We start from the raw sequence: 12418 nt of genomic DNA on the forward strand, positions 1-12418 counted from the left end.
ATCATCGGCTGGGAGTGATTACAGGTTCATGCTGCTGCCTTTCTTACACTGACACTAAATGAATTTATTCTGTCCCTCAGGAAGAACCGACCCTTATTACAGGGATGCCATAGCAGTAGGTATTTAAGCAGTGTCATTGCTGTGGCAGGAGTAAGAACCAGCCCCCTTCACAGCAGGGTGCAGCACCACTGTGGGGTGCAGGCAATGCTGCCCACATTCACAGGCAGAGGCATTTGCCCTGACCCTGACCCCTCAGCCCTCAGCTGGGAGGAGATAGGAGTGGGGTTTGGTTTTCCACCTTTTCTTCCATCCGTGCTGCCGTGGGCTTGGCTGTCTGTCCCAGGGTTTTGTGTTGTGCATTTCCAAGGAGGTACTGGTGAGCTGAGTGGTTTGTTCATGGAGCATGTGGATGATCTGGGAGTGTAGGCTGGGGTGTGAGCTGGAGGCCTGTGTCCGCTGTGTCCCTGCAGGAAGTTAAATCCATTGACTATAGTGGATTAATTGGCTTGTGACCACTTGAGTCAGGCCAGAATAAACCCAGAATAAGTAAAGGAGGAGGATGATCTACCTACCAAGAGGGGATGTCAGCACGGAGCTGAAATCACAGACCAGCTAACCCTCTGGGAGAGCGCAGAAGGTGATTCAGCATTGGGTGTAGTGTAGACCTTAACTAAAAGTAATAAAACCAAACCACTGAGACTTTCACAGGACAACTAACATTCTTCTAAATACCAGGAGTTCATGAAACGCACAACAAACAGCAGCTGCCATTTATTTAAGATGTTCTGAAGGGTTTTGATAAAATCTGTCTGTGGGAGATTGTCTTGACAATTCACCTTGTGACAAAGTCTGAACTCACTGCAAGGTGGGAAGTACACAGGGATAACTGGCAAAAATGGAAAGCTGTTAATTGTTGAATTAGTCAAGGAATATCACAATAGAATTGACATTTTATTGGCAATTTAGAAGAAGAAGTGAATGCCCTCATTCACCAAATTTGCTGATGGCAAAATTTTATTCTGGTGGCTCAAGACTGTGACAGACTCTAGGAAAATCTTAATGAAATTAGGGCATAGACAATTGTGGTAAATTAAATTTAGACCCATGCAAGACTGGGGACCAGAGATGAGCGAATAATTATTTTTAAACCATATCCAGCATATTTAGCTTCTGTGTATGTTTGCAAAATCCATTTATGTTTTTCTGAAACTCATTACTTGTTTCAGGAATTTCCAACGTAATTGTCCTGAATGAATCTCAAGTCCTAAAATATTTATGGCAAGTTCTCACCATTTCATTAGGTAAGACCTCACAACACTTGTTCTGACTCCTGATGCTGGGTTAGTGGTATCTGAAAACAGCAGTGCAAACTGATTTCTGTGGTTTTAACCCCAGAACATCCTTCATTTATCCATGAATTAAATATGCTAAAGAGAGATTTCTAGAAGTTTAAAATTAGATAAATTAAGTCAAGTTAAAGGGCAATGTATGATAGAGTGGTAAGACACAGGAAATGGATCAGCCTTTCTTCACCTCTTTTGTGTGAGAGGAAACCCTACAGGATTTTTAAAACATGAGCTAAAATGTGGTCTTCATCAGAGCTTAAAGGAAAACTAAGTTAACAAATAAAAAATGCGTTTGAGAAAAATTGCAGGAGTAAATATGGAGTGGAGGAGAACTGATCCTAGTAAAAACTGTATATTTGAAGGAAAACCACAGAAAGACTGTAGAGAAGCACCCAAAATGATCGGTCCATTTTCACAGGACCCTCTTAGTGCTGTCATTTTACCAGGACGGTCAAAAAAGACTTCAATAGTTAAAAACATAATTTCAATTTGCTTTGCAAATGAATTAATCTGTGTGTTAAAAGTAAGAAACTATGTTGGTCAACAGCACCTAAACCCCCAGCTATTGGGCACTGTAACTGTGTGTGCTGAGAACATCTCAGAGGTGGGAACTGGACCAAGCTTTCATCATTTAATGAAGACTTGTGCTGAGCCTGTTTTGGCACATATTACAGAAAGCTAGCATTGGATTGTAATTATACTGCACATCAGATTTCTGTAACACTACTATCACATAGCAACGTGGAGAATTTGGGGGAAAAAATCTGGAGAAGGAGAAAAAGAGAAGCGTACAAAGCATGTTACTTTCTAACAACTAATACCTCTAGGTCTAGGGCATACAGTATATTTGGAAAACTATCCCAGTGGAGTCTGATGAAAACTTATACCTTCCTCTCTTCCCGTGGTTCACTTGATCTTTCCGAATGCATGAAGAAGAGGTGAGTGATGGAGGGCAGGGAGAAGGAAGGGGCTGGTGGACATGAGACATGTCCATGAGACACCATAGGTGCATATGATGCCTACTGGCAGTGCCTCTTTCTAACAAATCCACCCCAAACATCAGAAGTCATGGTTGCATGAGGACATCCCTCTGCTTTCTGTGTTCACTAGTGCAGAAGCCACTCACCCCATGAGACTAAGCAGCTTTGCTCAGCACAGCAGTGCAGTTTTATTTCAACAACAGTCCATTTATGTTTGTGCCACCTCTCAGTTTTAATTCATTAATACATGCATTTTGTATCATTTGCTTCATAAATATAGCCTTTCCTGCAAAGGAACACTAAGGATCCATTATTTTTATTTCTTCCCCCTTTTCTGCTTTGCTGTTAGTTACCTTTTCTACACGAATAAATCTTGCTTCTCAAAAACCAGGCATGTGGGATTTATTCAGGCAAAATGATGATATTAAAATTGGGACACTTCTCTTTAGCAATAAACAGTGAACAATAACACAAACCATTATAGTATGACAGCCATCATTTGAATGAAGAAGTATACACACCTGACTCATCCTTTTTGCTGTCTGCAAACAGTAATACATTTGGAGGTGGCAGTGTCTCTGCATGCCACACACAGATTATGTCCTTGTGTCTTTTGGACCTTTTTTACTACAAATCTGCATTGCCACACTCCAGAGATGTGCATCAATTTTTATAAGTTGTGTTCTCTGTTGAAGACCAAAAAATATCTTTAACATTTGTTTAAACTGGCACTTGTTGCTCATTATTTTTAAGCTTATCAAAATTTGTAACTTTCAAGCTCTCTTTAATTGCTTTAATTTGGGGTTCTGTACACCATCCTTTTTACATTCAAGAAAAGAACTAGTTACCTCAGGAGGCAAAGCCATGTACTATTTTAGCAAATTCCCAAAGAGATGAGGAAGGGATGAACAGATGCTGCAGTCTAGGTGAACATTCCGCATAAGAATATTATCCAAACAAAGCTATCAAGTATAAGGTTAAGAATTGGAATCTGTATTGTTAGCCCAAGGCTAGCACACACTATATACTACAGAGCAAAGCCTTTAAGGAATACTATACAATACATTACAGATTTAAGCTTTTCAAAGCAGGATATGCAGGATTAAGGCTATATTTAAATCCAAACATGATAGGAGGGAAAAAACAAATGTGTAAAAACATGACTAGTTGTTATGTAAGAACTTACATAGGGAAATAATTCATCCCCTGTAATGATATCAAGAGGGTAAAAGGTATTTCAGAATATTAATTCTGCCATTTTTTTGTTTTGGTGGTTTTTTGAGTTCTTTTTGTTCTTATCTAATCTGACACCATAAATACTGAAAAACTTTAATCCAAACTGTATGGCTATTGCTATAACAGTGCAGAGCTCATTTTGTTTGTGAGCCTCAGTCCTGTATTTTGTTTTAGCATATTTCAGTTTCCCTTCAATACCAGCTCAGGAGCTCAGGTCTGACATTTTGGGAGCTTGTGACCACAGAAATACTCATTAGCTTCTTGACTCTTTTGAAATAACCGCAGCATTATGTGTACTACACTCTATTTTCAGGTTTGTGAGAGATATACTCAGTACTGACTCAGTCTTGAAGTTACTTGTTCTTTCAGGCAAAAATACTAAGATTAGTCTATCCTTTGGGACTATGTATACTGCCTATGTAATACATATCTATTTTGTAAGCGGCTTAGGATGGGGACTGTGTGTTACAGAAAGTGGAGTGTAAATCCAGTGCCTTTATTTAGTAATAACCCACGTTCTCACTCCTTCTGACTGTAGTGCCCAGTGGCAGACTGGGATTTATTCGTTGACAAGATGAGTGGTAGCACAATAACATCTATTAAAATTCACTTGTTATTCCTGCCTTTCTCATTCAAAGCAAACAGCCAGCAACATAACCTCCTTTGTAATCGATATGTGTAAGAGGTTCCTAGACCCTGTTGTTCCATCTTCCATCTCCCCAGGAAGAAATGCTGTGACAGAGATTGCAGGATTATCCACAGGAGGATACTGCTTCTCCTCTCCCTCCCCCAGGCTCCTAGAGAAATACACTGGCTTTGAAACTCATGTACCAGGATATTATTCAAAGATCTATGGATTCTGATTCTTGCTATCATTCGCTCTTACGGCTTTGTTTTCTTGGCAGCTTGGGGGAGGGAGGAGGGAACTGGATTAGGCTCAAAACCACACCAAAAAATGCAGCAAAGCTCTGCATTAGGCATTTAATAATCTGTATATCTAGAGAATTACTGAATATGATGGAATTATCTCCAGAAAATTCAGTGCATTTTAAAATAGTTATTCATAGCACTTAACAAGCACTTCACATCAAAATAGATTTGAAACCAATAGGAGTTTTGTTCCAATCTGGTAACCATTGTTACATACCATAAGAGAGGAACAAAACAAAATGTTCAGGTTTACCCTGCTTTACCTTTAGAAGCATAAATGTTACACAGATAAAAATAATCAGAACCACTCAGATGGGAGTACTAGGAAAAAGAAGGGGAAGGCAATTAGTGTTTTTAGTCAAGTGAACAATTATCTTCCCATTTGTAAAGACCTTTACCGCTGAGAGAGGACTACAGTATCTCCATGAACATAATATGGGGAGAGGCCTGGGGTTTTGGTTTTGTTGATTTATTTATTTATCAGAGGAAAAAACTACCTAGCCTTTGCTCATGGTATTAGACAGATACCATGCAATGGCTCAAAATGCTAATTTGCTTAATTGCATTAGTCTAGTCCCCTCCTATTAAGGGAATTCAAGCTTCAATAGGAAATTCAACCTCCTAATGAGATTATGGTGACGTTCTCAATATGAGGCTGTAGGATGGCAGTAAGATGGGCAAAGGAGCCACGCGTTTCCTTGGTGACTAGCTGAGTGGTTAACCCTGGTAAGGAGGGGTGGAGGGAAGAATCAGTCTGAATGACAACATTTCATCCTTTAAACTTCAGTTCATGGCTGAGCAAAGCAGAAACAGTGCCAAAGAACCACCATGGGCAAATTACCCTTGTTTTAATCTCTATCTCTTCCAGCTGATGTCAGTAGAAGGGGACAAGACAAAGGATCTCAAGCTGTGGTGAAGATCATTAAAATAGAAGAATATAAAGCCGTGGATGTCACTGTGCAATCTATTAAATATTAATTTCAAATGAATGCAGACATTTTTCTTTGTTATGCTGTTTGATTCTATTACTATTATTTTATCTTTAATCTACTTTGTATAGTTCTATTCTTTTTTAAAGCTCCTTCATAATGAAGGTGCCTTTTAGACAGCTCCACCAGCTAATCAGATTGCTTTCTCTTCATTACTCACATTGAGCTTTCAAAGCCTGAAGCCTAAGCTAACTGGTATATATGGTCATTATTTCAGCTCTGTGGAAAAGCTGAAACTATGCCAGAAACACAGCACATAGCTATGTTTTTACTGCCATCATATTGAGAGCAGGTGAGATGCTTTTAATTAGGGACTATCTAATCACAGAAATGCCCAATTACTGTACAGGAGTAAACCACATGTGTTTATCATTCAGAGACTGGAGTAGAAACAACTAATAGTTTTTTTATGCCATTTACCCAAGAAATTGTGTTAAGACAAACTAAGCAACATTAAAGAGATGATGTCTGTGTATAGAGAAAGACAAGAATTTTTGGGGGAATATATTTTCCCCAAGGCAAAGATATTTCTGAGTCAGAGGACAACATTGCTCACACGCAATTAAGCAGTCTGTACCCACACACATGGATCCCCTGAGCCCAGCTTAGTTCATTGCTCTGCAAATCTAGAGGATTTCCATCACAGCCAGTAAAGTTAACCTGTTGTCAAAATCACTCATAAAGGCAAAATTGTTCCCACATTCACAAGACTGCATATGCAAAGAAAGATGGAGGTACAGGACCACGGGATAACCTGAAAGAAGGGCTCCAAAGGTAACATGAAACCTCTAAGTGCTAGAAAACTTACTCTGATCACCGAGCAGCACTGGCAAGTGATTTACCTCTCTGGCATGTAGCTGCTGCCCATTAGGGTGGCGTCAGGGAACAGCGTCCTGGTACAAGGGGAAGAAGAAAAGGAGGTACCATTATGATGTGAAACCAACAGCAGCAGCTTCTAATTCCTCTAGGCTCTAATTTAGTACAACTGAGAGTGTCATCAATTGCTGAAATCTTTTCACTATTTTTAAACCTTAGGGAGCAAATGGAAATCACATTTTAAAGACAGAAACTTAATTAGGGTTTTTTAGAGCTAGTCATTTGCCAAAGGAGAAGCAACAAGGCCAGTACTACATTCCTTACCTTTTCTCTCCTCTGGGAAGGCTTCTGATGTCTGCTGCTGATCCAAATGGTGTTTCCTTTATTGTGGATTTGTCTGCAATGGCTCCAGGCAGATAATTTTGATGTAGCTGGTCATCAGGATTAAAATAGAAGAATCAATGGATTTTTCAGTTTGCTTGTGTTCCTGTTTTCCTCATTGCCTTTAGGAAAGCCTGTAATTTTTATAATCACACCCTGACCTCTGTTCTCAAGATCTTCTGTTTTCAAAGATACCTACACTGTAATCAAAGTTGCCATTATGGCATGTGTAGGTGTACCTGCAGCATCTCACATCTAGCTAGATTCAGATTAAAGGTTTCTGCAACCTTTGGGCCAATGAAGACAAGGGCAGGGAAGCTATCATAGCAGAGGGGCCTTTACAGTCCCATAGGGAATGCTGGCATCTGCTTGTGAGAGCTGTGATCTTAGTAGCCCTTCCTCTGACAGCTCTTGCCTACCTGGCTTTGCTGAAGTGACACCTTTGCCTCCGAGAAATACCTTGTTACCCCCATTATGATTGGATTGTCTGTAGTTAGGTTTTCCAAACACAACATTAAGTGCATGGCCAGTTTAGCTCATTAAGCTCTCACATCTCACAGTTCATGTGGGCTGAGAGTTTATCTATCTCCAAATGCAGCAGCTATTGTGGCTGTGACACACATCTGCGGCTCCTCCTCTTCACCTCTGGATTTTTTCTGAAAATCCTTCCCTCTTGGCTTTTTTCAACCTTTTTTTAATTTATTTTTTTTTTCTGTTTCTTGTTGGCCTGGAGCCCAAAGAAAGATGTTCTGGTGTGCTTCTGAAAGGTCAGCAGGAGCAGCAAGCTGGCAGCCTAAGAAGTTGAGAGCCTGGGAGGAAGGCAAGATATTCACAGCACCTTTTTAAGGTATTTGATACACAATCAGATAAAATCAAACATTTTGAGAAATAAATGAAGAGCTCTTTTAACTTTCCTAACAGGGAAAGAGATGACTCCTCCTGACTCCACTTGGTGGAGGAACCTAATTTAAGCATCCAGATTTAGAAGAGTTATGTATATGATGTGATGACTCCTTCCCACTCCTGTTCATTTTTCCACTGCTCACATGGGTAGGAGATTCAGATGTATGTTGCTATTTTTTTAGCCATGTGATGTGACCCTTTATTGCTAATGAGAAGAGATTAACCTTTTGAAATGTGAGGATGAAATTACACTCTCTTCAGGGCTAGAACCATGAGCTAATATAATCTTGTAGAGGCTCGAAAAGAGCTATGGAGACACCGGAACCTCAGATCTGAGATCTTTGTCTATAATGAGAAAACCTGAATCCTTATTAAAGGGCCATTTAAATAGGCTAAGGATCACAATCCCAACCAATTCTGCTTTGGCCAGGAGCAGAGAATAGTTAGAGAGTAAGGATGTGAAACCAGATCTCCACCCACAGTTTCAGTGGGATTGAAAAATCATCTTCCAGATGAGTTTTGCCATGGACTAATCCTAAAATACCAAGAATTTTGATTTTCATAGAGAGGCCTAGGAATTAATGTGAGCTCTTAAAACACAGTCCCAATACTGCTTGGAACTGAATTTTGGGTGTGTAACATACACTCCCGACTGTCTTTGGCTGTACTATGTTTTGAACACAGCTGCAAGCACTCATGTAGTCATTCCTGATTCGGAGAAAACTCCAGGAACAAACTTGCCAACAAAGTTTTCAAGCTGACAAGCAGGTATTCTTTATTGCGGCGCCGGGAGACACGGGGGATAACTCCTCCTAACGTGTGTCTCTCTATTACTACACAAGCCATCCTTATATAGTCCCTGGGCATACATACATATTCATGAGGCTACGTATGGATTACATCATTTTCCAGAAAGCTCCCCGCATGCGTACAGAACTGTGGTGGTGGTCTCTGAGGGTCGTTTACTTCTTCCAACAATCTTCATCACTTCTGGCAGCCTTTGAAGCACGCGCAGTAGATGCTCATACCAGTTTAATTGGTTCACTAGCACCAGAGACATAATAATCCCCCTATCCTCCTACTTATCAGTTAGTTTACCCACAGCCTATCCTGGACACCTGCTATTCCCAGATACTCCTTATCCCTGTGTCCTGTTTTTCTAGACTGTTTTTCTTAAGACCACATCAACTATAACGATTTATCTTGTGCCAGTATGTTCTCTATCTGTACTCTATTTTTTCTATGTATTATGCACCTCAGTAATTTTCCACTGCTACTGTTACAAAGCCATTAAACTTAACATTGCTTAAAACTAATTCTAAAGGTTTATAAATTCCATTTTGTGATTTTTCTGTTCCCCTTGTTTCAATTCCCCCCTTTTTCTGTCCTTTTGCAAATTCTTTTGCAACATCTTATATATTACCATTACCATCAAAAGTCCTTTGAAATAATTTCCCATTTCTACTCGGTGCCTAATTTCATTCCTTTTCCAATCTTCATAATTTATCATAGATAGTTTACAACGCCAGAGGGAACATTGTATCATACCACAAGTAAACAATATTAAAATAATTAACATCCATATTCTTGCAATCAGTTGCCTCCACCAGGAGAGATTAGGTAACCATGTAGTTTTTCCATATTTCTTCAAAACCATAAGAGGTGTCATCCATGGCTGTCCCATGAAATATCTTAGTTTGTTTCCAAATTTCCTCCAGATATGTTTCAATTCTGCCACTTTGGTCTATGTAGGAACAACAGCTTTCATTGATTATGGAACAAACTCCTCCTTCTGATGCCAATAACATGTCTGGAGCCATTCGGTTTTATACCACTTTAGATAGGCTCGTTATGTTTTGTTGTTCTGCCTGCATTATATCAATATCTTTACTTTCCATTTCCTCTATGGTTGCTGAGATATTTACAATTGCTTTCTCTAATTCACTTACTCCCAAAGATGGAATTAGCCCTCTCACAAAACTATGAAATGCAGTGTGCCGTTCAATAATAGGGTTAAACCTTTGCTTAATCCGTTTAACAAAACTTCTAATCCAGGTTCCGGAAGGATACCTGTTGATAATAGTAAAATTGGGTATTATAGCACCTAAGGTGCATGCCCCCTTCCAGTTGGGGGTAAAGTTTTATAAGCATTTTCTCCACATAACCAATACCATCCTTTCCCTTTAGGAACGGGCCACCACTGAACTACGATACCATCTATATTAATAGTGTAATTGCAATTTGAATGGTGACCTATATCTGTGGCATTTAAGCAAGTATAGTCTCCTACCCTGGTTCCTGGTGTAATACATCTTTGTGCACAGGTGTAATATTTATTGCCTGGATTAGGATTAACTATTCCAAATTTTAACCTTTCACTTGAATACAAATTGCTAGTGTTCACCCACAGATTTGTCCATGAAACAGTGTTAGGAATTGGAACTCCAATTAATGGGAGTTTCAGGCTTTCTCTTGATTTAGGCAACTGTGCACACACCCAACAGTCACTACAATTAAAACTTCAGTAACATTTTGCATTAATTTCAGGTATAAATTCTGGTCTCAAGCTTATGCACCAGTTATCATATGAGTCCAAATTATCACCGACGCAATTTCATACGTAAGAGTACTGAAGGTTCCATCTGCCATGTCTTCTCTGGTTCTGGTGCTTTCTTTATTCTTGAATAATGTATCCAAGCAGGTCGTTCCTTTATCTTCACTGCTGTAAAGGTGGTCAGTAATATCTGGTACAGTCCACTCCAGTTGTCCTGTAGAGGATCTCCTGAAAAATTCTTAACATAAACCCAGTCTCTAGATCTGAAAGGGTGAATCAGATAATCCAAACCTCTTGCTCTTGTCCCTGCTACTCTCTTATTTATCTCTTCCAATTCTTTTCCCAGATTGACCAAAAACTGTCAGAGATAGCCTTCCCCCACTTCCTGCAGACTTCCTCCTTTAACTTGGGACTGTTATGGTCTTTCATATAAAATTACAAATGGGCTAACCTCTTCTTTCCACCGAGGTTTAGTTCGAATTCTTAATAGAGCCAGTGGTAAACCTTGGTGCCAATATAATTTCATTTCCTGACATATTTTCCTAATTTGTTCTTTGATCAGATGGTTTATCTTTTCTACATGCCCACTGGCCTGAGGCCTGTATGGAGCATGTACTTGCCAATCAATTTCCAATTTTTGCTAATTTCTCATAACAATTTTGCACTAAACTGCAAACCTCGGTTGGAAGAAATTGCTGCTGGTACTCCAAAGCAAGGTATTATCTCATTAAATAATGTTTTAATGAGTTGTCTTGCATTATTTATCCTACAAGGGAATGCTTCTGGCCAGCCAGAAAAAGTATCTGTTAACTCCAACAAATATTGATAACCCCCTTTTCTTGATAATTCAGAAAAATCTATTTGCCACTGCTGTCCCAGGAAACTTCCTCTTACAGTTGTCCCAATTTGATTTCTATTTTCAGTTTTATGCTTATTCTTAAGACATAGCTGACATTGTTTTGTCACTGATTGAACTGTGTTGTATAGATTTCTTCCTACAATTTGTTTGTCTAAATATTTATATAAAGAGTTGCTACCCCAATGAGTTTTATTATGTTCTCCCTGAACTAACTTCCAGAGTTGGTTATAGGAGATTACAATTCGTCCAACAGGTATCTGAACCCAATCCTCTTTATTTTCCTGTCCTTTTAGATCCTCAATCAATTTTTATCCCCTTTTGAATACCTAGGTTTAGATTTTTCAATTGTTAGTTTGCCATCAGGGATTAAGGACATGATTTGTGATTGTTCAACTGCTCGTTTGGCTTCAGAATTGGCCAAATTAATTCCAATTTCCTGATCAGAGTCACCTTGTTGATGTCCTTTACAGTACATAATAGCTACTTCTTCAGGTAGCTGAACAGCCTCCAGTAATTGTAGAATTTCTGCAGCATGTTTGTTCAAAAGTCCTCATTCTTTTCAGATAGCACCATGTACATAATCAGTCCAAATATTTATCCTTTTGTCTTTAGCCAATTCCAGGGCTCTCATTAATGCTATTATTTCTGCCTTCTGGGCAGAAGTGTTCGAGGGTAAAGGTTTAGCCCCTGTTACCTGTGAAGTGGTATTAATGGCATATTCTGCCTTTCGTTTACCATTCTTCATGAAGCTACTACCATCAGTAAACCAAGAATCAGCATCTTCCAGAGGTTTTTCTTTCAAGTCTGGTCGGCTCAAATATACAGTCTCTATGGTGGCCAAGCAGTCTTGTGTTAGTGGTTCTGTCGATTGTTCCTGCAAAAGGATGCAGAACACCGTAATCATGGATCCAAAGTCTGCACCATCCAGTCATTCCCAGTAATGTCCGGAGCTTCTTGCCAGTTGATGGTTGTGGAGTCTGACAGATAGCTTCTTTTCTAGAAGCTCCAAGTTCTCTCTGTCCTCCTGTTATTTCACATCCTAGGTAGGAAACTAGGGTTTGGATTAGTTGGGCCTTTTGCCTGGATACCCAATAACCATTCAGTCCCAGAAAAGTTAATAATTTCACTGTCCACTGGATACATCTTCCTTTATTTCTGTAGCAATTAATAGGTCATCCACATATTGTAACAGAGTCCCCATCTGAGCAGGTGGCTTCCATGATCCTAGTTCTCATGCTGATTTCCAGAAATTGCTGGACTGTTTTAAATCCTTTAGGTAATACCGTCCAAGTTAATTGAGTTTCCCTTCCTGTGTCAGTATTTTCCCATTTAAAAGCAAATAAATTTTGGCTTTCTTTGGCCAATGGTAAGCAAAAGAAAGCATCCTTTAAATCCAAGATGGCAAAACATTTCTGATTATTATT

The sequence above is a fragment of the Melopsittacus undulatus genome, unplaced genomic scaffold (assembly GCF_012275295.1).
Source record: "Melopsittacus undulatus isolate bMelUnd1 unplaced genomic scaffold, bMelUnd1.mat.Z mat_scaffold_175_arrow_ctg1, whole genome shotgun sequence".
In the NCBI taxonomy this organism is placed as follows: domain Eukaryota; kingdom Metazoa; phylum Chordata; class Aves; order Psittaciformes; family Psittaculidae; genus Melopsittacus; species Melopsittacus undulatus.